The 25,904-nt window shown below is 42.5% G+C and overlaps 2 protein-coding genes and 1 non-coding gene across 3 annotated transcripts in view; 2 read left to right on the forward strand and 1 right to left on the reverse strand.

The window, feature by feature from the left end:
- ctnna3 (catenin alpha 3) overlaps positions 1–25,904 on the forward strand; it is a 1,079,953-nt gene that overhangs the window by 250,410 nt on the left and 803,639 nt on the right. The window lies entirely within an intron of this gene.
- lrrtm3 (leucine rich repeat transmembrane neuronal 3) overlaps positions 1–25,904 on the reverse strand; it is a 248,545-nt gene that overhangs the window by 53,716 nt on the left and 168,925 nt on the right. The gene's annotated exons all lie outside the window — the stretch shown is intronic.
- On the forward strand, positions 24,075–24,176 carry LOC116981686. Its single transcript, XR_004414281.1, has one exon. It is a non-coding gene; the product is annotated as a U6 spliceosomal RNA (small nuclear RNA).

Consider the following 25,904-nt stretch of genomic DNA (forward strand, 5'->3'; position numbering starts at 1 on the left):
CTTCTGCATGCCGCTGATGCTTAGACTTGAGGTTCTCAGTGTCACCCTGAATGTTCCTTCTGCACTTTGTGTCAACAGGGGAAGAAAGATTCCCACTAGTTTAGTTTAGTTTAGTTTAAAGAAACGGAAACAGGCCCTTCGGCCCACCGAAGTCGCAACCAGTGATCCCCACACATTAACACTACATACACATACTAGGGACCAATTTTACATTTTTTTTAATATACCAAACCAATTAACCTACATACCTGTATGTCTTTGGAGTGTGGGAGCAAACCGAATATTTCAGAGAAAACTTATGCGGGTCACAGGGTGAACATACAAACTCTGTACAGGCAAACACCCGTAGTCAGGATCGAACCAGGGTCTCTGGCGTGGTAAGGTAGTGGCTCTACCGCTACGCCACTGTGCCGCCCACTAGTTAGTGGTGATGTTGCAATTTTTAAGGAAGCTTTGAGTATATCTTTGTATCTTTTCCTCTGCCCACCTAATAGTATCTTCCCATGATGGAGAATGGAAGAGAGTGTCTGGTTCAGGAGTCTGGTGTTGCATGCAAGAGACATGGCCTGTTGTAATGAGCACAATCAGGGCTTTAATGCTCAGGATGTTGGTGTAAGTGTAGACACTGATATCGGAATACTAATCCCATCAGGAGATGTAGATCATTTTGTGCTGGGGACACCCTATGATTATTGACACCCTGTAGAAATATAATTTTTGCCACATTACTTCATATTTCTGTTAAGAAGTTGCAAAGATTGAAACCATCTTGGTGTGTCCTTGTAAAATCTTGCACCCTCTCATTGAAGTATTCAAATACAATAACAATCTCATTGAAATGCTTTGTAACTTTTGACATACTGAAACATGGCTAATACAACGGCAGCTTAAGGGCCTGTCCCACTTTCACGACCTAATCACGACCTCTGCCGAGTTTTCCCTCGACTCATACTCGCAGCCTGGTCGTCACGAGGTCGTAGGAGTCGTGATGCTAGTCGTAGGTACTCGTGGCATCAAGTAAGTCGGGGCGTTTTTCTAACCTGATGAAAAATGTCCACGAGTTAAAAAGGCTGTGAATTAGGTCGTGAAAGTGGGACAGGCCCTTTAGGTTTAAGATATGCAAATCTTCCTTGTGTAAATGAAATGCTTCTGCAGGACAGTTATTCCACATTGCACGTAGCATCATATGAAATCCTTTCTACAAGGAAAATGCGCCACTGTTATCGTGAAGCTATGTAGAGGCATAGGGTCATACAACAGGGAAACAGGGCCTTCATCCCAACTAATCCATGCCAACCAAGACGCATCCAAAATAGTCCTATTTGCCTGCATTTGATCCACATCGCTCCAAACCTTTCATCTCCACGAATTGCCAAAATGTCTTTTAAATATTTTGATTGTTCCCACCTCCACCACTTTACTTGGCAGCTCATTCTGTATATGTACCACCCTCTATCTGATAATATGTATGTCATACCTTTCCGACAACATTCCCAGTGAATTATCATCTATTCATCAGTTCTTGCATCCTGATATATCAGATGATTATTCTCAGGCTCAGGTTTCAAGGCTGCAATCATTTGTAGCCTGAAAATGAAGCTGGTTGATGTTTCAAATGAAAAATGGGACGATCAGTGCAATTTATCATTGGTAATGGAATGTTCCAGACTGACTGCAGAAGCCCATAGCTCAGAACTGGCAGATGTGCAAATAAGTTCCAGTAGGCTTGCATGGCTATCAAGCAATACAAAACGGCATTGGGCGAGTCATGTCTGTCAGGGGTTGCTTATACATCAAGGAATGAAGCCTATCCAGATCAATGCTGTAAAATCACTTTCAATCAGTGGAGTGGGCTGAATTCTGACATAATCATAATGCACTTCAGGGACCATTCCATATCTCAGAGTCGACCAACCGATCCTTGGCAGCTGATTCATTTAGTTTATTGCAGTGCATGGTTCTCTTTACTGTTCACAGGGGAGTGTTTCACAACACTCAAAATGTATGTGAGGAAAGTTCCCCTGCACTCAGATGGACTCAGGGTGTGGATAGTGAGTGGTGTGTGTAACTGGGACATTGTAACCATTGCTCAAACCTGGTTAAGAGAGGGACAGGACTGGCAGCTTAATGTTCCAGGGTACCGATGCTTCAGGAGAGATAGATGTGGGGGTAAAAGAGGAAGGGGGTGTTGCTTTATTAATGAAGGCGGCTGTTACGCCAGTGGTCAGTGGTGATATTACTGGTGGTTTGTCCAGCAAGGATGTACGGGTGGCTCGGAGGACTGTGTTGAAGATGTGATCAAAAAGGGTGATAAGGGTAGAGCTGTGGATGTTGTCTATATGGATTCCAGCAAGGCATTTGACAAGGTTGCGCATGGCATTGTTCAGGCTGTTCTAGGAAAGATGGAAAGGTGCCGAGATTTACAAAGATATTGCCTGGACTTGGAGGCCTGAGCAATAGGGAGAGGTTGAGCAGGCTGGGTCTTCATTCCTTGGAGCTCAGGAGGATGAGGGATGATCTTATAGAGGTGTATAAGATAATGAGATGAATAGATAGGGTAATGCACAGTCTTTTACCCAGAGGAAGGGATTTAAGAACCAGTGGACAAAAGTTTATGGTGAGGGGATGGGGGTGGGGGGTAGAAGATTTAATAGGAACCTGACCTATTTTCTTACACAAAGGGTAGTAGGTGTATGGAACGAGCCAAGGAAGAGAATGGACATGAAGAAGAACTCATTCAACTCTTGCTCTACACTGGGATCCTTGGGCATATTATACCTATTAAAAAATCGAGAAATATCTATGCTTCTTTCTCAACATGTAGTCAGGTGAATTTGTTTTGTTAATGCTCCAGTAAGATTATCAAAGCTTCTTCTGACAGGCTGATTTAACCTGAGGCTGGAAGGACAGTTCACTTTAAGGGCACAGTTATGAGCTGGTTGCCCATACCCTCAGAAATAAATGCCAACAAAATTACAACCCTGAGTTACCATACAATTAATTAAATATTCTCTTAACACCATAATGGGTGAAGGAAAGTAACATGATTTTTATTAAGCTAACAGCCAGTATCAGAACATTAAACGATAGAAGCCCAATCAGTTGACTGGCTCTAATGGACAGGGTAGGGGAGCAGAGATGTTGGTAGTAGGGTAGTATTAGGCCCCAGCTGTTCACGCATTGACCATGGCCGAGACCTACTGACATTTCTCATTATCACGAAAACATCTTGAGTAATATGTAACTTTTCTCTGAGGAAAACGTAAATGCTGGAAGATGCCAGCAGGTCAGGCGGTAGGGGGAATGGACAGGCGAGATTTTGGATTGGGACATATTCGGACTTTAGCTCCCTGAGTATCTGTTTTGACATGTTGACTACTATTTAGTGGGTTCTGTATTCTCCATTTGGGAATCAGGAAATAATGAGCACCTTCCGTCTGATATCTCAGTTCAATTCAGTTCAGTTTAGTTTAGTTTATTGTCACGTGTACCGAGGTACAGTGAAAAGCTTTTGTTGCGTGCTATCCAGTCAGCAGAAAGACAATACATGATTATAATCAATCCATTTACAGTGTGTGGATCCATGATAAGGGAATAACATTTAGTGCAAGGTAAAGCCAGCAAGGGTAGTCCGAGGGTCACCAAAGAGATAGATAGTAGTTCAGCACTACTCTCTGGTTGTGGTAGGATGATTCAGTTGCCTGATAATAACTGGGAAGAAACTGCTGTGACTTCCCTGAATTGAAATATTTTAGTTTGTATTTCCAGCCGCCACTGATTTTATCCATAATTAAATGAAGCAAATAATTCAAGAACAATTCAGCAAACTGAACAGGAAACAAAAACCCGTAGGTGTGAGTCAACAGAGCGAGGACATTGAGATGAATGCCAGATAGCCAGATTCATTTGAAACACCACATGGAGCTGTCAAAAGGCGGAAATGAACCTGTACATCTCGTCAATGAAACAGGGCTACAAACCAAAATGATAAAAACAAAAGCTACACAAGTGGCTGATGCCAGAGGTATGTGTCACTGAGGTGGGTGACAACAAAAAAAATGAAGTGAAGTGGGGGAAATGACAGCTGGCACAACTGGCTGATAGATGTGTGCAGCACCATGAGATAAGCTGAGAGAGTGAAGTAGGAGCTGATAAAACCGAGTGACAAGGTTACAGAAGAAGCGCATCATATGGATCTTGACAAAATTCGCTGATAAAACTGTATGGCAGAACAAATCAACAGAACAACATGACAGGATTCAATGACAGAGCGAGTCGATAAAACTACAATCATTGCCATCTGTTCAAGCACAAGTTCATTTGCCCATTATATTGGACTTCTTTGTAATCACTGTTGCCAATGCTGAATATCTAATGCAAAGCTCACCTAATCTATGTCCTATTTTACTGCACTCTCTCACTTCGTTATTTACACCTGTTCAGCGATGCCCTTTCAGAATAGACTAGTCAATTTATAAAGTATGAAAACTGAACAGGTTCTTTTTCCCAGAATAGAGTTGGCTGAAATGTGAGATTTAAAAAAATCCTGAAAACATTTAATGCTGAAACTCGAAACATTCTGCTTTATGGGAAGACTGATAAATCCAACTGGAATTCTCTTTACTCAAAAACAAAATATTGGAAATCTGAAATAATATGGAGATTTTTTGGAAATACTCAGTTGGCAATGGGGCACTTGTGGAGAGAAAAACTTTGCTAACTTTTAAGGTTGATCATCTATCTATATATATTACTAAAACTCTCATCTCGACCACTTCCTGTCTGCGTCGTAATTAAATTTGCGCAAAATCGATCCCCATAGCGCTACGATTTTTCACCACCTTACTCGCCATTCTCCTCTGCTGCAAGTCAAATAAGTTTTGTTCCGATCGGTGAAATAGTACAAAAGTTATGGTTTTGAACGTTCCCCCTCCCCCACACTGCAGCTCCCCCCTCCACTCCACCCCCCCCCCCCCCCCCCCCCCCCCTCTCATAGGCTGGGATTCGCAACTTGTTTGCTTTAAAGATAGTTTCAGAGCCTTGTCTGTGAAAGGCATGTGCACAGAATGATCCCACAGAACAAAAATGAACCAATCGGTTGTTTTTGTGATACTCATCGATGGAAAACAATTGCCAGTGATATGGTAAAAAAAGGTGGGAACTTTGGCATTCCAGCAATCCTTTCAGTAGTTCAGGCAAACTCTCATGATGCATAATGTAAGCAAAGTGTAGGATGTAGTTAGCAGGCATATTGGGAGGTGGAGGTTGGTGAAGAGACACTTTCATGGAACTTGAACACAGGGACAGGGAATTGATGCTGTGCGGAGAATGAGTCCATTACACAGTGGGCATGCAGCTTCAGACCAGAACAGGGGTTTGAAGTGAATGCTCTTTCTATTCGTGTGAAATTACATTTCCTTCATACTGCCCTGATCGGAAATGAGTTGTTGCTGTCCTGAGCAATATTTCAGAATCCTACTCCATTTGATTGATGTAGGCAAGGTATAGACACTGACATGGGCAGACAACGTTGGTTCAGCTAAGCAGCAACAGAAAGGTTTTATGGACTTTGTTATATGAGTGAGGGGCAGTTTCAGGCATGACTGAGCAGAGACGAAAAGCACCGCAGCATTGCACTGCTAATCAGCAAAAGAAATACAGCAATAAAAGATATTTGGACCGGAATTGGACAGGAAAGGTTCAGAGAAATACCGGCCGAATGTGCGTAAATGGGACTGGCTTGGATAGGTAACTTGTTCGGCATGGATGAGTTGGGGAAAATGTCCTGCTTCCATATTGTAGGATTCTCTGACTCTATGAGCAGGAGTGGGGCAGAGGCTTTGGAGCTGATACACTGGTAGTGTTTGGGGAGTTGGAGAGTGATGTCTTATGGCAGGGGAATAAAGATCCAGTAGATGAGCACAGGAGAGAGGGAACACGCACTATACTAAGGGTAGATTATGTCTGGCTGTGGCATGCAGTTCCCTTTGGAACCACCAGCAGTCAGTCATTCTGGTAATTCATGCCCCAGTACCCTTATCCCTGGAGCCGCATCTGTTATCGTGCTTCAACACCAGTTTCCCTGCGGAGTCCAGCAGCAGAGTTCAGTCAGATTCAGAGTTCAGGCATGCCCCAGAGTCACAACGGGAGAATTGCCAGTCAGATCCTAAGATAGGGGATCAGTAACCCTATTCAATATATTGGTGATAGTTAGCCTTGGGCCTTTTGTAAAACAATTTCAGTTTGATTTATTATTTTAATGGTTTCCTAGTGTTTTAATGTACCTTCCTCAACTTTATAAAAATAAAATAAAATATTAGCCTTTAATGTCATAGACTGTTGAAAGACAATGGATGACAGAAGCCAGAGCTTCATCTCCAGCTTATTTTTAATATACATTTTCAGGCATCGCTGGAAAGGGCAGCTTAGAGTGAGCTGCCTTCTTAAACTGCTATGGTCCTTCTGGTGAAGATACTCCCACTGTAGACTTGGGCACGGTTCGATCATTTAGACCCAGCAACAATGAAGAGCAGGCAATATATTTCCAAGTCAGGATGGTGCGCAGCTTGGAGGGAATCTGCAAGTGGCGGTATTCTTACGTGCATGTTGCACTGATGTGGCCAACGAAGATGGTTGGTCACAGGTCCAAGGAATGTTAACAGTGATGCCTGAGGCTGGGATAATGACCTCCAACAACAACACTTTTCCTTAGTGTAAGGCATGACTCCAATCGCTATGAATAATATTTGCCTTGATGCCCATTGACTTTGGGTGGCTTGATGCCACAAGTTGTCAAATGGCTGCCTTGATATCATGGGCAACCATGCTCAGCTATGGTTAAATATATACGATTCAGCTCACCGTCCACATTTGGATCAAAACCATAATAAGGTTTGGAGATACAGCGTGGAAACAGGCCCTTCGGCCCAAGTCCGCGCCGACCGGCGATCACCATACCCTAGTTGTATCCTACACAATAGGGACAATTTACTGAACCCTACAAATCTGCAAGACTTTGGGAAGAGGAAGGAACCCGGAGCACTTGGAGAAAACCCGCGCAGTCACAGGGAGAATGTACAAACTCCGTACAGACACTGCCGGTAGCCAGGATCAAACCCAGTTCTCTGGCAATTCTACCACCACACCACTGTGCTGCCCTGGAGGTCTGACGCTGAATGATCCTGGCCAAATCCCAACTGGGTTTTGCTGAGTAGGTTAATAGTGCTGCTTTATAACATTATCATAGAGTCATAGAGTCGTACAGCATGGAAACAGGCCCTTCGTCCAAAATGGCGCACGCCGACCAACATGCTCCATCTACACTGGTCCCACCTGCCCACACTTGGCCCATAATCCTCGAAAGGTATCCTATACATGTACCTGACTAATTATCTCTTAAACGTTGTGATAATACCTGCCTCAACTACCTCTTCCAGCTGCTCATTCCTTTCACCTACTACCATTGTGTAAAAACATTGCCCTTTAGTTTCCCATTAAATCTTTCCCCCATCACGTTAAACCTATGTATTCTAGTTCTCTAAGGTTCACTCTGGGTAAAAGGCTTTGTACATTTACTCTTATCTATTCCTCTCATGATATTGTGCACCTCTAAAAGATCACCCCTCATCCTCCTGAACTCCAAAGAATAAAGTCCTAGCCTGCTCAACCTCTCCCTATAGCTCAGGCCCTCGAGTTCTGGCAACTTCCCCGTACATCTTCTCTGCACCTTTTCCAGCTTGACGTCTTTCCTATAATATGGTGACCAAAATTGAACATAATACTCTAAATGAGGCCTCATATACTTATAGAACTGCAACATGACATCCACCCTTCTACTGTGGCTGATGGCCAATGTGTCAAATGTCTTCTTAACCACCCTATCTACCTGTGATGCCACTTTCAAGGAACTATGTATTTGCACTCCTAGATCCCTCTGCTCTACAGCACTCCCCTACCAATCACTGTGTGGGTCCTGCCCTGGTCAGACTTCCATCAATGACAACTTGTATCATTTTACTAATGATTAAAGTCAAACTACTTGGCAATTAGGCAACAAAATGTGTAGGAAGGAAGTGCAGATGCTGGTTTAAACCGAAGATAGACAAGCTGGAATAACTCTGCGGGACAGACAGCATCTCTGGTGAGAGGGAATGGGTGACGTTTCGGGTCTGAAGAAGGGTCTCCACCCGAAACGTTACCCATTCCTTCTATCCAGAGATGCTGTCTCTCCAGAGATGCTGTGTTACTCCAGCTTTTTGTGTCTATCTTTGGCAATTAGCCAAGTTGGATTGGTGACACGAGCAACTGCAGCTGCTGGAATCTGCAGCAAAAGATAAACTGCTGGAAAAAGATGGCAGTCAAGCTGAAACTCTGGAAGAAAATAGGTTGTTGACATTGTTGTCCTGATGCATATAATGTTGACATTATGTGCATCAGGATATAATGTTGTACTTCGGGCATGGTATATCTGAATGTTGCAGTCTGCGCATGGTGGTATGGAATAGCTTGGCTAGATGTTCACCTAGTTCTGGAGCACAGCTGTCCAGTACAACAGATGGATAATGTCTGATCTTGTAACCATTACTGTATCCACTGTACTCAGACCGTTCTTGATATCACATGGAGTGAATAGAATTGGCTGGAAACTAACTTGATGGTGAGGCTCTCGGGAAGAAGTGAGGTGGATTATTTGATCGGCCGTTCTGGATGAATATGGTGGCTGATGTTTCAGCCTTTTCTTTAACGATGTCTGGCCCTGGTGGGTGCAGGCACTGTGGGTGGGATTTTGCATGATCGGCCAGGTCTCGATCCCATCCATCCAATGAAAATTTTAAAAAACTGGAATCAAGAAGGAGCCATTGCTGACAAAAGCACAGCACTAAATACCAGAGACCTGACAGAGATAGCACATGTTCACAGGAGCCAATAACATCTTGATAGATCAATGTTGTTGGCCAGCCCGTAACTACAGAAACAAAAGAAGGAAACTTTGGAAACACTCAGGGAATCCAGCATTGCTTGTGGAGGGAGTAATCCTCAACATAATTGAGGTTTCACTGCTAAATAGCATTTAATCACACACACAAAGGCGTTCATACACACAAATCTCATAGGTACCCAGTTGAGCAAAACACAAATGGATGCAAATACACACACACGCACACACACACATAATACTGTCACGAGAAAATAGTGTTTGCAGTGGGAGAAATCAGAGAAAATGCAGAAAGACAGAGCGCGTGTGAAGACCAAAGGAGTTTGAGGCAGTTTTTCCAAATTCCATTTCATAGAGTCATAGAGTCATACAGTAGGGATACAGGCCTTTTGCCCCACGCTGTCCACGGTGGCCGTTGGCATTCTGTTCTAGGCTCATATCCATCCAAAATCCAAAATCCATCCAAATCAAAAACAAAAGACTGCGAAAAATGAAATGTGTAAAGGAGACTAGGTTACAAGGGGAAATTAGTTGGGGAATGGTATTGCTGGATGGCCTCCTTCAGTATCTTAAGGATATATGGAAATTTGTTCCTCAAGTTCATGTCACTATTGTTCAGACAGTTCTAGATTAATATAGACCTATGGCATTGCTCAAAAGATGGTAAACAATATTTGACAATCATATTTGAAGCCCCTTTTCTTCTGAAGATTCCTGAATTTAGTAAAACCACCGTGAGTTTGGTTCTTTTGCACTCATTTGTCATCGTTCCCGGAATAGCTGTAAAACAACATTCCCTGTTACAGAACTTACTTTTCTTTGCAAATCACCAGCATGAATCGACATTGCATATCTCCCCAGACTATTCACTTTGAACTTCAGGTTGCTGGTTAGTTTGCAAAATGAGTGAATATATCGAGTGAATCAACAAGATATTCCAATCAATAGCAATGGGAGTATGTAATGTGAAGGCAGGATTCAAAAATGTGTGGTCAACATTGCACAATGCTGGAAGAAATGCCAGTGCACAAAGTTGATACAATTCTTTGAGAAATTTCACAATTGTATTAATTGTGTCTGTTCTCGGGAAGCCATTCCATCCTCGAGTGTCCTTTCTGTGAGATTTAGCTCTTAGGGCTAAAGGAATCAAGGGATATGGGGAAAAAGCAGGAACGGGGTACTGATTTTGGATGGTCAGCCATGATCATAGTTAATGGTGGTGCTGGCTCGAAGGGTCAAATGGCTTACTCCTGCACCTATTTTCTATGTTTCTATGTTTCTAAACTTCTAAACCAGCAGGGTGATGAACACTTTTCAGCAATTGAAATTCATGACACGCCACTCTGCGCGGGGGGTCAATCGATACACATCATTTGATTTATTTCTAACTGCGCTTGCAAATCTCACCAGAGCTTGTCTTAGCTGCTCTCTGTCACAAGCCAGCCCCCTTTCAGCTTCAGTACATTTTAATGGACACCTTACTGTATATTTTCCATAATTTGGAATATTACTCACAGTTGTTTTTTTAATCATGATAATATACATAAGAGATACAGCTCATTTATTCATCAGACACGAGGGGTGGCTATTCCTGTCACTAATTTCATGGGTTGCAGTGAAATTATATGAGGCGAGCGCTCACCCAGTCAAGCTAAAAGGCACATCTTATAAACAGAAGGTGGAGCAGAGTCATGTATTGTCGACGAATACTGTTGATAATACCCTCTACCCTTCTATTCCAAGACAGTTTGGGATTTACTGGTATATTCATGCTGCCCTATAACTTGAGATCATGGGTGGCCTTCAATATTCTATACTTCCATAAAACATCTGATGGTAACCAAACAATAAACTTTCCTTATTTATTGACTTTTGGCAGCTCGTTTAAACTAATCCTTGGTAATGGATCTATCACCCCAATGCTCGAGTTTACCAACAATTTACTGATACATATAATCCTTACGACTTTTATCATAATTCCATTGCGTGCCCATTCCTAGTATAAACCTGAGTATAAAATCATGAGGGGAATAGATCGGGTAGAAGCACAGAATCACTTGCCCAGGGTAGGTGAATCGAGGACCAGCGGCCATAAATTTAAGGTGAAAGGGAAAAGATTTATTAGGAATCTGAGGGGTAACTTTTTCTCACAAAGGGTGGTGGGTGTATGGAGCAAGCTGCCGGAGGAAGTAGTTGAAGCTGGGGCTATCCCAACGTTTAAGAAGCAGTTAGGACAGGTTTGGAGGGATATGGAGCAAACACAGGCAGGTGGGACAAGTGTAGCTGGGACATGTTGGCCGGTGTGGGGAAGTTGGACCAAAGGGCCTGTTTCCACGCTGTATCACTCAATGACTCTATAACTTGATTATTAATTTGGACATAGCCAAAATTCATCTTGTTTTCAAGAGAGAAACTCCACATATATGAAACAATTAAGTGCTGGCAGTTTCCCATTTATTGTTGTTTAATCCTTTTGACAAAGAAGCTTTAGGCCCATTTCTGAATGAAGGAAGAATGCATTTGTCGACCAAGATCCTACATATCTATAAAATGCTTCACAGCAATGAAGTACTTTGAAAGTGTAGTCATGGCTGTAATTAGGAAACATGGTTGCTAACTTGTGCACAGCAAGCTGTCATGAACAGCAGGGAGGTAATTAGTGAGATTACAGGCCCACGCTTTGGGGAAAACTTGCTCAATTTGTGCCAAGGGATCTTTTACCAATGCCTGACATGACAGGTTTAACACCTCATCTGAAGGCTAGCTCCAGTGATGGTTAATCATTCATGGAGATACCTCGTGAAAATGAACCCTTCACCCCAACTCATCCATGCCAACTAAGATGCCCATTTACCCACGCTTAGCCCACAGACACTTAAAGCTTTCTGATCCATGTACCTGTCCAAATGAATTTTGTTATTATTGTGCCTGCGTCAACCACTTCCACTGCATGGCAGCATATTCCATATACTCACCACTCTCTGTATGGAAAGACTTCCTCTCAAGTTACTATTAAATCTTTTCCCTCTGACCTTAAACCTAAGTCCTCTTGTTCTTGATTCCCAAACTCTGAGAAAGAAAAAAACTACATGCATTCACATTCTATGCCCCTCGGGATTGTATGGCCTCTATACAATCACCCCTTAGCCTCCTGCACTCCAAGGAAGAAGGTCCTAGCCTACCCAATAGCTCAGACTCCCCTCTCCATTTAGCTCAGTCCTCCGACTCCTGGTAACAACCTTGTAAATCTTTTGATTTGCCTGTCTGCTGCCCTGGGAGTGCGAGCCTCGAATTTGTACTTAATTTTCATATAGGACTTGGTTCTGGAGAATCATTGCAAGCGATTTAATTGCAAGCAAGTCTTGTTGAGACTCGTTGTCTGTATTCGTTCTCAACTAGCAAACAGCTAACAGCCTGTTTCCTTAATCATTGTTATTTGTTTGCATATCTTCGATATTTCTCTACATCAGTGATTCCCAACCTGGGGCCATATGACCCCAAAGGCCATGGCAAATTTCAGGGGGGGGGGGGGGGGGGGGGCACAGAATTTTTTGGGGATTTAGAGGGCCACAGGTTCTATGAAGGGGGCCACAGAGCTACCACCCTGTTGCCTCCTAAATTTCAGTTCTAATACATTTAAATCTATGTAGTTGAAATATTTTTGATGTTTGTGGAATAGAATAAAAGAGAATATATGTGCAATTAATAGACACTGCTATTTTTATGGAAGGTATTATAATATTGAAGTACTTTTTTTCCGCTAACAATGTCTGGGGGGGCCACAGAAAAATTAAAAGATCCCAAGGGGGCCATGAGCTAAAAAAGGTTGTGAACCACTGATCTACATCATCATATATATCTCTCGTTTCCCTTTTCCCTGACTCACAGTCTGAAAAAGGGTCTCGACCCGAAACGTCACCTATTCCTTTTCTCCAGAGATGATGTCTGACCCGCTGACTTACTCCAGCTGTCTGTGTCAAACTTCGGTTTAAACCAGCATATGCAGTTCCTTCCTCCACTATAAATGTATTTAATATCATTGATGTCCATGCTCTATTTTTGACACATATTAATTTATGCTTTTTTGGCCATCTTAAAAAAAGAAATGACCACCGAGAGGTGATTAATAGAAGCAGCAAAGGAACTGAAACCATAGATGGATGAACTTGTTCTCATGTTGCAATAATTTCAACTTCCATTATCGATCATTATCAATCCATCAGCACCAAAGCCTGTGCCCACGTCTGGTCTTTCAAACCTTCCCGTACCTCCTGTTGCTTTGCTGATCTATCTTTGCCTGACCATATCAGAGTCTAAGTCTTGCCTAAATCAATCTTCTTGCCTCAGACCGATGCAGAATGAGAATGAACGCTCAGGGTCAGCAACAGCTCATTTCTTATCAGGGCAGCATGAAAGGAATAAAAATTGACACGAGCAAAGAATTAGCATCCATTTCAAACTCAATCAGTATCTGATTATCCTCAGTAAATTCTAACTAATTCATATCTAACAGAGTACTTTCTGATATGTCAATGATGTTCTTTTATTCATTTTATGGATGTGGACTTTACTGCTAAGGTTACTATTTATTGTCCACCCTTAACAGCTTCGGAGAAGCTGATAGTGAGCCACCTTCTTCATGTTCATAAGTTATAGGAGCAGAATTAGGCCATTCGGCCCGTCAAGTCTACTCTGCCATTCAATCATGGCTTTTGCTCTCAACCACATTCTCCTGCCTTCTCCCCATAACCCCCGACACCCTTACTAATCAAGAACCTATCAATTTCCACCTTAAAAATATCCACTGACATGGCCTCCACAGCCTTCTGTGGCAATGAATTCCATAGATTCACCACTCAGTGACTAAAGACATTCCTTCTCATCGCCTTTCTAAAGGTACATCCTTTTATTTTGAGGCTATGACCTCGGGTCCTCGACTCTCCCACTAGTGGAAACATCCTCTCCACATCCATTCTATCCAGGCCTTTCACTATTCGGTAAATGAGGTTCTTGAACAGGTGTGGTTCCTCTGGTTAAGGTAGTGGAAGTCTCATACAGCGACCAGTCTCATATAGCAAGCTCACACAAAAAGTGGAACCCCCTACGAGTTTCATCACAATAGGTTCACTCCATGGCAAACTAACCAAATGGATGAGTGAGAGAGTCCCATGGATTGTTGCTCGTGAAAGTAGAGGATAGATATTTGCACTCGGTTATCTGTGCAGAGCTGCAGTCGATATTTGAAGTTTTAAAGATTTTTTGCTGTGTACAGAAAGGAAAACTGTCCGACCATGAATTTAACAATTTCAAGTGGCAGATTCATGGACCCCAGAACTAAAAATCTATTGGCAGAAAGTGAAGGATGCAGTTGGCTGAGTTCCATGGCTGATTCAGTGAAATGTACCCTGCGGCAGGAATAAAGTTATAGTCAGTGTACTTCATTTGTAACAGTGCAGCTGTGGGACAGGCCAGTGAACTCGGACATGAGCAGGCGGACCCCTAAACCGAATGTGGACGCAAAAAATCAAATTCCCAGGTCTCCCTTTCCCGGTCACCTGGTACCCCTCGGACTCTCCTGCCTGATGAAAGGATCAACGTGCAAGATTAAATGTTGGTTTCTTCAAGTTACAATTGAAATGGAAACTTTCAGTGGTTTCGTTTAGATTAGAGATCCAGTGTAGAAACAAGCCCTTCGTCTGCGCCAACCAGCCATCCCCGCACACTAATACTATCCCTCACACAATAGGGACAAGTTACAATTTTACCAAGCCAATTAGCGCACAAACCTGCAGGTCTTTGGAATGAGGGGGGAAACCGGAGCTCCCGGAGAAAACCCACACGTGGCGAACATACAAACTCCTTGCAGACAGCACTCGTAGTCAGGATCAAACCCGGGTCCCTGGCGCTGTAAGGCAGCAACTCTACCGCTGCGCCATCATGCCACTCGGCATTTGAACTGCTGTGATGTTTCATAGCCTTTCTGAATTTCCTCATTGAAATTAGTATCAAAGATAAGGTGATGTAACTGCAATCAGCTTCTGTCAACTGTGCCCTCTGACATTGCAGCTTTGATTTTCAGACTGATTTCACCCCATTCCTTCAGAAAGCTTGTGTATCTTGCTGTACCCATCTGCCTATGCAACACCTGGTCTATATTTGGAATAAATAAATTGAAAGATTGAAGGAAGACTATTACTACTTTAGAATCTATTGATTGCCACAAGGGCACTAAACTTTAAGCAGGTAGATCCTATTGCTTACCATATAGTCAGTGCACTTGAATGGGTTGAATCCTTTGGTCAACATACTGTGACAAACATTCAGTGAATTGGATCTTGCTTTTATTCACTTATTCATTTTTCGGGAGTTAGATTCAATGAAAAGGCCATAATTTATTTCCCGTGCCGCCCAGCACATTAACACTGCCCTACACACACTAGGGACAATTTTACCCACTGTCTTAGTGTACGACTGCTGTACACTTATACTGTATATGTGATGCTTATCTAAGATGGATCTAAGTGCTTATGTAAAGTGATACTTGTACTGAACTGTATACCAAAAATGAATTTCACTGTACCTCGGACCACGGGTGCTGTCCGTACGGAGTTTGTACGTTCTCCCCGTGACCTGCTTGGGTTTTCTCCGAGATCTTTGGTTTCCTCCCACACTCCAAACACGTACAGGTATGTGGGTTAATTGGTTTGGTAAATGAAAAATTGTCTCTAGTGTGTGTAGGATAGTGTTAATACGTGGGGATCGCTGATCGGCGCGGACCAAGTGGGCCGAAGGGCCTGTTTCCGCGCTGTATCTACACCTAAAAACTAAGGTGACAAAGAAAGCACAATACCATACCATTTACTGCAAACCTGTACGTCTTTGCAGTGTGGGAGGAAACCGAAGCTCTTGGCACCTGTAGTCAGGATTGAATCCGGGTCTCTGGCGCTGTAAGGCAGTAGCTCTACCGCTACGCCACCTTGCCGCCCGCTTGTTGTCGCTCTATATTGTGCCACATGGTTCTCTGTTAGATAGATATAATTTATTGCCACACAACCAGGGTTGGTGGAAATTTGGGTTGTCAGCAGCAGTACAATAATAAAGAACACACAATAAAACTGTAACACAAACATCCACCACAGCATTCATCACTGTGGTGGAAGGCACAAAAATTTGGCCAGTCCTCCTCCATTTCCCCCCCGTGTACAGGACCAGAGTCCAGTCAGTCCAGGATCGGCTCTTCCTCACCGGAGACCGCGGCTTTAGATTGTTGTAGGCCGCAGGCCGGCGGTCGAGATTTAAAGTCCCCGCCGCGGCCAGAAGCACCGTAGACTGCAGGGCCGGCGGTCGAAGCTCCCCTCCAGGGGTGATGGTAAGTCCATGCCGCACCCGCGGTAGAAGTCGGCCGCGGGCCGGCAGTGATGGCTTCTTCTTCCCCCGGGTCCCCCACGAGGGATCCCGGGCTGTAGACGCCGCACCAGCTGGAGCTCTGCAGACCGCGGCTTCAGGCTGCGACTTCAGGCTGCCGGCAGCCCCGGGCCAGCGAAACGGAGCGCTCCCCTCCAGCGAGGGCTCACCCGCTCCACATCGAGAGTCCACGCAGCGCCCGCCGCTGAAGCCCCGGGCACGTCTCCAGGAAAGGCCGCGTCGATCCTTGATGTTAGGCCACGGGGGAGGCGACCTGGAAAAAGTCGCCTCTCCATGGAGGAGGCGACCGAAGCGGTTTCCCCCTTACCCCACCACACCACCCCCCACACAAAACACACAAAGAAACTGCATGGGGTTAGATCATTTTTGATATCCACTGTTACATTCACTTTGGATGTTTGGACAATCTATGCCGGGATTTAGCTTCCAGCAATGAAGAAGGATTTGCAATAATTTCCAAGAATGACAGTGTGCAAGTTGGAGGGAAACTTGTAGAGAGATGAGTTCCCATGCAGCGGCTGTCCTTGTCATTCTTGGCAATGGAGATAGGTTTTGGAGGTGAGTGAAGGTTGTGCATTGGTACACACTGCAGCGGCATGGGCCATTGGTAAAGGAATCAATGTTAAATCTCAAAGACAGTCAAGTGGGCTGCTTTGAACTGGGTGATGTCAGGTTTCTTGAGATTGCCTTGCAATTATCCAGAAAAGTGGAGAATATTTCATTACACTATTCGCTCCTGCTTTGTAGATGTTGGAAATATGGCTGTCAGGGTTATGGAGAGAAGGCAGGAGAGTGGGGTTGAGAGTGGAAGATAGATCAACCATGATTGAATGGCGGAGTAGACTTGATGGGCCAAATGGCCTAATTCTGCTCCTATCACTTGTGAACTTATGACCTTCTGAATTCTGAATGTCGGATGCTGTGTTTGATATTTTTGCTCACCATAGTTCACCTGAACTTCATGGGGTTAGATCATTTTTGCTATCCACTGTTACATTCACTTCGGATGTTTGGACAATCTATGCCTTCACAGGACAGAACCCCATGATGGACACATGTCCACCTGCTTACAAATGAGATGGTTGAGGTACATTCATCACTGGTCATGATGGGATTGGTAAGCAGTACCTCATCAACAGTCATAACCACCGCACCCTTGTGCACCGCATCTTGCTTCCTTAAGTCAAGTTCCTCTGCCAACTTATTAAATCCCTATTTTAACTTTGTTTTCGCACCACATTCTGTCTGTAAGCGGATATTCAGTAATGCTCAATTTGTGCTGTTTTGAATGGCATCATGCAGAAACGTTATTAGAGGGCCAATTATATTCATAATTTGAATCAACAACAGACGGATTTTATGGAGACTTAACCGTTGATCTCCAATGCATCTTCTCCGTGTAAGCAATATCTCGTTAAAGCAAAATGAATGTTTCATGATTATTATTTGATGTTAAACTGAGTAAAGAATTGGGAGAAATTCCAGAACAATTTCCCTGATTGCATTTGGTTTTACTTATTCTTGCCTGGAGCATAAACAAAAATGATGTTAGCTTGAAATAAAATAATATTAGCATTTGTCTGCATATGTTCTGTAGGCAAGAGTGTGAATTTCAGTTTATTAACACTCACAGCAAATGACCTCTGACCTTGATGTTTAGTTTAGTTTAGAGATACAGCGCGGAACCAGGCCCTTCGGCAAACCGAAGTCCGCACCGACTAGCGATCCCAGCACATTAACACTAACCTAACTGGGGACAATTTTTTTTAACATTTATAACATTTTTTACGTTTATTACATTTTACAATTAACCTGCAAACTTGTACGTCTTTGGAGTGTGGGAGGAAACCGAAGTTCTCGGTGAAAATCCATGCAGGTCACAGGGGGAACGTATAAATTCTGTACAGACAAGCACCCGTAGCCAGGATCGAACCCGGGTCTCTAGCATTGTAAGTGCTGTAAAGCAGCAGGTCTACCGCTCTACATTGAAGGTATTGCCAAAAGCATTGAGCAGAATCTCGAATGAAAGAAATACTGTTCCTAACTATAAGGATCCCAGACCCCTGAGATCTTCAAAACTGCTGGCATCACCTCTTTCCTCAATAAAACAACTTTTGACTCCTCTGTCCTAGCAAATTTTTTTTGTACCCAAAGTGTAGACACTTCCCAAATGTCTTGAATTTCTTGTACTTTCCAAACAATTCCAAGAACTGCTTGCTCCAAACAGTATTCATCCCTGTCATTCCCCCAGTCAAAACCACTGTCATTATGCATAAGCCTAACAAAGGTAATGTTTCTCTGCACATCGTGAACTGCCTGCGGCCTTTTCATGCTTAGCCCTGTTGTTTGCTACCACATGCTTTTTCTAGCGTGATGGTACAGTGGAACATCTAGTAGAGTTGCTGCCTCACAGCGCTAGAGACCTGGGGTCGATTCAGATCTCCAGTGACCCCAGTATGAAATTTACACATTCTCCCTCAGACCGTTTAGGCTTCTTCCAGATGCTCTGACCTGCTAAGTTCATCCAGCAGTTTGTTTATAACTGTTTTTTCCTTATTGGCCTCCACCAACTTGTGACCCCTATTACATAGAAGACCAAAGGCGTACAGGTATGTAGCTAATTTGCTTGGTAGAATCGTAAATTGTCCCTAGTGTGTGTAGGATAGTGTTGGCGTGCGGGGATTGCTGGTGAGCGTGGACTCGGGGGATAGAAGGGCCTGTTTTTGCGCAGTATCTCTAAACTAAACTAAACAAAACAAAACAAGGGCAGGAGGTGCAGGGTAGCACTGCTACTTGCACGTTCACCCTCTAAGTGGCACACCATCTCAACTTGGATACATATTGTCCTTCCTTCACCGTCATATTTACTATACAAAAACCTGAGCCCCATAACTCAATGCTGAGTGCCAGCACTGCTCACCCTGACCTGCCCAACCCTGGCCCTCATGGGCAGCAACTCTGTGGGCAATTCATTGCTTTGAGTTTGCCAACTGAGGCAAAGATTTAAACTAGTTTCCCAAAACAGCAGTGGAGAACACCAGATCTCTGGATCCAGTTTTGCAACACAGCAGGTTACAGCAACGAGGAATGCAGGGGAGCGTGCCAGATTATTGGGCTCAGGTTCCCCGCAGAGCAGCATGTTGTAACGGAGAGAGCAGAGGTTCGCACTAGGGACCTGTACCCAGCTTCCCAGCGGAGGAGAAGGGTTTATGTCGGGTTTTTGTTTCCGGGTTCCTGGCTCAACAACAACAAGGAGGGCACCAGTTCATATCAGGTTCCCAGCAGAGTAGCACTGTCAGTAATGCATCTCTCAGTAATAAAGCCATAATGATTTCACTTAGCATCAATTCTGTTAGCTTTAGTTTAGTTTAGTTTAGAGATACAGCGCGGAAACAGGCCCTTCGGCCCACTGACTCCGCATGGACCAGCGATTCCTGCACAATTGAATTGTCTGTATGTCTTGTAGGAATTGTCTGTTTGTATGGCTGTGGAAACGGAGTTTCGTTTGAGCCTCACTGAGGTTCAAATGATATGGAATAAATATTGTATTGTATTGTATTGTATTGTATTGTATAACTAGTGTTATAACTGTAAACGCACTAGGGACCATTTTTTTTAATTTTCTACATTTATACCAAGCTAATTAACCTACAAGCCTGTTCGTCTTTGGAGTGTGGGAGGAAACCAAAGATCTCGGAGAGAGCCCACGCAGGTCACGAGGAGACGGTACAAATGCCGTACAGACAAGTACTCGTAGTCAGGATCAAACCCGTGTCTCTGGCGCTGTAAGGCAGTAGCTCTACCTCTACGCCACCGTGAAGCCCATTTCCCCAGGTACTCAGGTTTACTCCCACATACCTGATTGTGAGGGAATTTGCTGCTGCCCTATTAGGTGAGTGGTAAGGAAATAGGGTCGGTTCGTGGGCATGTATGATGGTGCTTAATAACTAACATTTAAAACTAACTCTACCTCGTAATCTGCAATATGGTGATGGCATTAGCACCCTTTCCTTTTTCTGTTGACATTCTGCATCAGCAGTAAGCACTCTTATAATGGAGACACCACAAATAGATGTGAACCACCCCCCTCCACAGCACCAACATGTCTTTATTTCAGCCTAAAGAATTCACTCTATAATTTGTCACTGAATCTATCCATCACGTATATCTCGCCTCAAGTTGGTTGCATTCCTTGGCCTTAGCATTCCTGAGAACAATCCCGCACACCAAATGAAGTACCTTGTAGACAAAAATGCTGGAGAAACTCAGCCGGTAAGGCAGCATCTATGGAGCGAAGGAAATAGGCAACGTTTCGGGTCGAGACCCTTCTTCAGACTGATGTGAGGGTTGGGCGGGGGGGGAGGGGGCGGGAAGAAGGGAAATTAAGTACCTGTATCACTATCAGTTCTGGATTCTATATGATGAACCAAACTGCAGCAAATGAAAGTTTAATTAGATTAATCGTTTTGGTCTGTAAATTTGACCTATGGCTCATATTTCAAAAAGGTTTGACGATTCCACCCCCCACCCGCTGCACAAGTGACTGCATAAGGGACTGAACAAACTTTTGTTAGACACTACCACCTTTTCCTGTATTCTGTTGAAATACACTTCGAATGGTATGACACAGTGAAAAATATGCTTTGCTTTGTATTTCTTGCTGAAAATTGTTACTTGCTGTAGGTGCAAGCACTTTGGTTATAGATTGCAAATCTGCAATGCCTAATATATAAACAGTGTAGGGTCAATGTAATACTATTGTTCAAATTGTAATCAACATGGGATTAATATGCGCAGGGTATTGTGGCAGTTCTTCCCACAGTTTGCAGAGGCCGACCATCATCCTTATCAGTTCTTTCTGAGATTGATTAAAAGATAATTAAAATAAAAACAATGATTGTTATCGGGCTAAATCTACAAGTGAAATGTATTTAGAAAACCTGTGATTGCAGTAAAACACTAAAACGACTGAAATAATCCATAGACGTTAGGTTACAATTGTACAAGATGTTGGTGAGGCCACATTTGGAGTATTGTATTCAGTTTGCTCACACTGCTATAGGAAGGATGTTAGATAGAGCTCTTAGGGCTAGCAGAATCAAAGGGTATGGGGAGAAGGCAGGAACCGGGTACTGATTGTGGTTCTTGACTCCTGACCCTGGAGAAAAGATTATGAGTACTGACCCTATCTATGCTTCCCAATGATTTTATTCACCTCTTGAAGATCACTCTTCAGTCTACTACACTCCAAAGGATACAATCCTAGCCTGCCCAACCTCTCCCTATAACTCAGTGCCTCAATTCCTGGCAACATCTTGCATATCTTTACTGCACTCTTTCCAGCTTTATGGCATAGCCCCTATAACAGGGTGGCCATCTCAAGATGAATCAAAGTACAACACATAGCTATTCAGCAGTTCAACCTTTCACTTACTGCAAGAATACCGCACTTTGATTTATTCCTTGAGAATGCTGGTTTCATAAAGGAAGACCTATAGACATCTATTGGAAACAGAGAGTGGACAATCAATCTGAAGTTTCAAATACAATATGTAAATTAACTATAAAATAGTATTTTAACCATAAAATAGTATTTTATCACTTTTTAATTCGTATTTTGCCAAAACAGCAGTTATAAACTTTAAGATGCAGATCCTTTTAGGTAATGGACAACAAATAATTCGCTTATAGGTTTTGAGTAAATTGAGGAATTTTCATTTTATTATTCTCTTAATGAATTACTACAGATAATCCTCTGGAATATTATCAGGTTGTAGAGACTTCACTTGAAGATTACCATACCACTCAGTATTTAATTACAGATTGCCTTTCAGTGTTTGCCTGCTTACGTTCATTTTGTAAAGGGTTTACCAGCAGATTATCATTCATCTTTTGGTTTACCTGCAGGTTATTATCCAACTAAAGGCTTACATCCAGAATATCATTCCTGATGTTTAGCGAGCATTTGCCATCCCCCTAATATTTTCACTTTTGCTTCAAGAATATTAATACATCAGCAGGAGTAAGCTATTCGGTCCCCCCAAGTCTGTTTGCCATTCAGCAAGTTCATGATGGACCCTCTACCTCAGCATAATTTTTCTGTAATATTTCCATATCCCTTGATTCCTTGAATATCCGAAAATGTATTGGTCTCAGTTTTGAATTAAATCAATGGATGAACCTCCATCAAATGGACGGTCTCTTGCGATAGAGAACTGTGAAAATCCAACATCATTTCAGTCATAAAATGGTTCCTCATTTCAATTCTAAATTACTTACCCCCTAGTAATCCCCTAGTTTCAGACTCCCCACCAGGGGAATCATCCTTCTCACATCTGCCCTGTCAATTGTCAAAGTATTTTCCATGTTTTAATGAGGTCACTTCCAAACTGTAAAGAACACAGGTAGACACAAAATGCAAGGGTAACTCAGCAGGATAGGCAGCATCTCTAGAGAGAAGGATTGGGTGATGTTTCGGGTTGAGACCCTTCTTCAGATGGCCCTCTACCCTCTTTAGATCTTTTCATTTCCAACTGCCGGCGAGACATCAACCACCTCAACTTTTCCACTCCCCTTACTTACTATAACCTCTAAAACATCTTAACTGTAGAGAACACAGGCCTGGCTGCCTCAATATCTCCCACTATGACAATCCTGCTATTCCTGGATCCAGACTGATAAATCTTTGCTGCATTCCCTCAATAGCAATTACATCCATTTTATAGGCAAGCAGACCAAAATCGTACTCAATGTCTCATTAAAGCCACATAAATATGGTAAGACATCTTTACCCTTGTTCTCAAATCCAGCTGTAAAGTCAATAGAACATATGCTTTTCTAGTTATATATCGCAAATGCACATTAGGCTTTAGTGACTTTTGTACAAGGACACCCAGGTCTTTTCGAACATCAACATTTCCCATTCTTTTACCATTCAAAAATGCCCAATGTTTCTGTTCCTTTCTGCCAAAGTGAATAACCTCACATTTATCCTCATTATATTCCATCTGCTATCTTGTTGCTTGTTGTCAGGTTGTCAATTTCCTCTTGAAGTCGCTTTGAATTCTTATCACCCCTCTCATTCCTAATTAGTTTAATTACACCAGCAAACTGGTGGAACCTTACAACGCCTGACAACCTTACAAAGCCTGACAACCCAAGAGTGTCCGTGGATTGGCAGGGTGTAACTAGTAGAGTATTTATTATTGTAGATACAAGGAACTGCAGATGCTGGTGTACAAAAAAAAAAGACACAAAGTGATGGAGTAACTCAGGGGCTCTGGCAGCATCTCTGGAGAAAACGGATAGGTGACGATTCAGGTCGGAACCTTTCTTCAGACTGCTGTTACCTAAAACTGGAGTATTAATCTGACCCTAGGTCATTTGCAAACATGTTTCGGTTCACTTGTGGATTACCAGCTCACTGCAGACCCACGGCAGTGTACAAATATTTATCCCAAATGGCACCAGAATCGATATATTCTTTGATGTTGACTTTCATGGTTAAAAAGTATGGTAAGGTGTCAATCCAACTGGTTATCCACCCTGTGATGTTGTGGGGTCATCCTCAGTGAATATAAATAAATATAAATTCTATATTTTAGTTGTGAAATTAATAATTTCCTCTTGAACAGAATCATTTAAAAAAAAGCTAATTTTTGCATATAGATGTAATGAATGAACAGTGACAATCTCTGAAAGTACTTCATTGGCTGTGCACCATATCAGCAGCACATATATAAATAAGACACAGAGAAGATTAGCATAGTCCCTGCACAAGGGTGATACGCAAATTCATAACGCATTCCATATTTTTATTAATAGGGCAGCACAATGGCACAGTGGTAGAGTCACTGCGTTACAGTGCCAGAGACCCGGGTTCAATCCTGACTACGGGTGCTGTCTGTACTGTGTTTGTATGTTCTCCATGTGACCACATGAGATTTCTCTGGGTGCTCCGATTTCCTCCCACATTCCAAAGACGTGCGTTCAACTGATGCAACTTTTTCGATAAGCTGACATTCCTGTGGTGTTAGTTCTGAATCATTTCCAAAGTCCTGACCAATATTCATCCCTCAGTCAACATCATTTTATCATATCACAGTCACATTACTATTTGTGGTTGGTTCCGTGTAATTATTTTTCCTGTATTGCTACTGTAATAATATTTCAAAGAGTACTCTCACTGATATATAGTTCTTTGGAATATCCTTCATCGATAATAAAACTCTTTTGGCAAAGCATTTTTTCTTTAATTGATGAACTTCACTCCAAATGTTATTACATTGGTTATAATATGATGAGCATGGAAAGGGAAGTAACTCTACCAAGCAATTTGAAATTTGATGCTTGCTATTTATATTAAATACTTTCCATAAAACTCGTTAAATTTACATAAATGTTGTTGTCCTAATTCTATCCATATGAGCCATTGTGAGCCTTATTTCCAAATGAATGAACCTCTATTGCAGTCTTTTCAAGTCGATTAGACAAGCACGCTGCAACAAAACATTTCAGAGGTTTTCATTCAGTGAAACCTATAATTTTCGCCGCATGCTTTGAGTAGTGATGAACAACAGGCTACAGTTGGAAAGCAATTTAACAGGTACTGATTTTACTGAATTAGTAACAGTTTTCAAATTAGTATCACACTTTGGATCATAAAATATACATTAATTCAATTGAAACATATAGGAGATCATTCTAAAAAGCAGCTTTCATCATCAAAGTAATAAAAAGTGGATGCCCTTTTAATACCGCTGCCATCAGGAAGAAGGTACAGGAGCGTGAGAACTGTAACGTCCAGGTTCGGGAACAGTTTCTTCCCTGCAGCCATCAGGCTATTAAACACTACAACCTCATAAGCTCTGAACTACAATAGACTATTATTATTATTATTATTGCACTGTTATTGTTTGTTTTTTGAGTATGCGTTATATATATATAAACATATGTGAGTACGTATATATATACACACTGAACTGTTTCTTTCTCTCTCGTTTATCATATTATTTATTATGAATACATATTCTGTTGTGCAGCAGCAAGTAAGAATTTCATTGTTCCATCTGGGACATAAGACAATAGAACACTCTTGATTCTTGAAAAGGTTATGCTTACGGTTTAAGTCTCAGGCTTTAAGTCAAGGATCCAGTTGTAAATGAGACCCAGGTCTTCTAACTTGATGATGAGTTTGGAGGTGTTGAAGTATTGAATGCTGGTGGTGTAGTTGATGAACAGCAGCCTAAAATGACCTTGTATTCTAAATGGTCCAGAGCAAAGAGGAGAGTCATTGAGATAGCATTTACTGTTGACTTGTGGTGATAAGCTGATTAAAACGGATCTAGTTCATTTCAGGAGTTGATTTGCGCTTTAACGGACACTTTTGAAGTACTTTGAGATGTACTTCAATGATGTAAATGCTACAAGATGGTAGTCATTGAGGCAGATCACTGTGGTCTTCCTGGGCACTGGTATGATAGATGCCCTTTTGAAGCAGGTGGGAAATTTAGACCGCAGAAGCGAGAGATTGAAGATGTCCTTG

This window comes from Amblyraja radiata, chromosome 15 (genome assembly GCF_010909765.2).
Source record: "Amblyraja radiata isolate CabotCenter1 chromosome 15, sAmbRad1.1.pri, whole genome shotgun sequence".
In the NCBI taxonomy this organism is placed as follows: Eukaryota; Metazoa; Chordata; class Chondrichthyes; order Rajiformes; family Rajidae; genus Amblyraja; species Amblyraja radiata.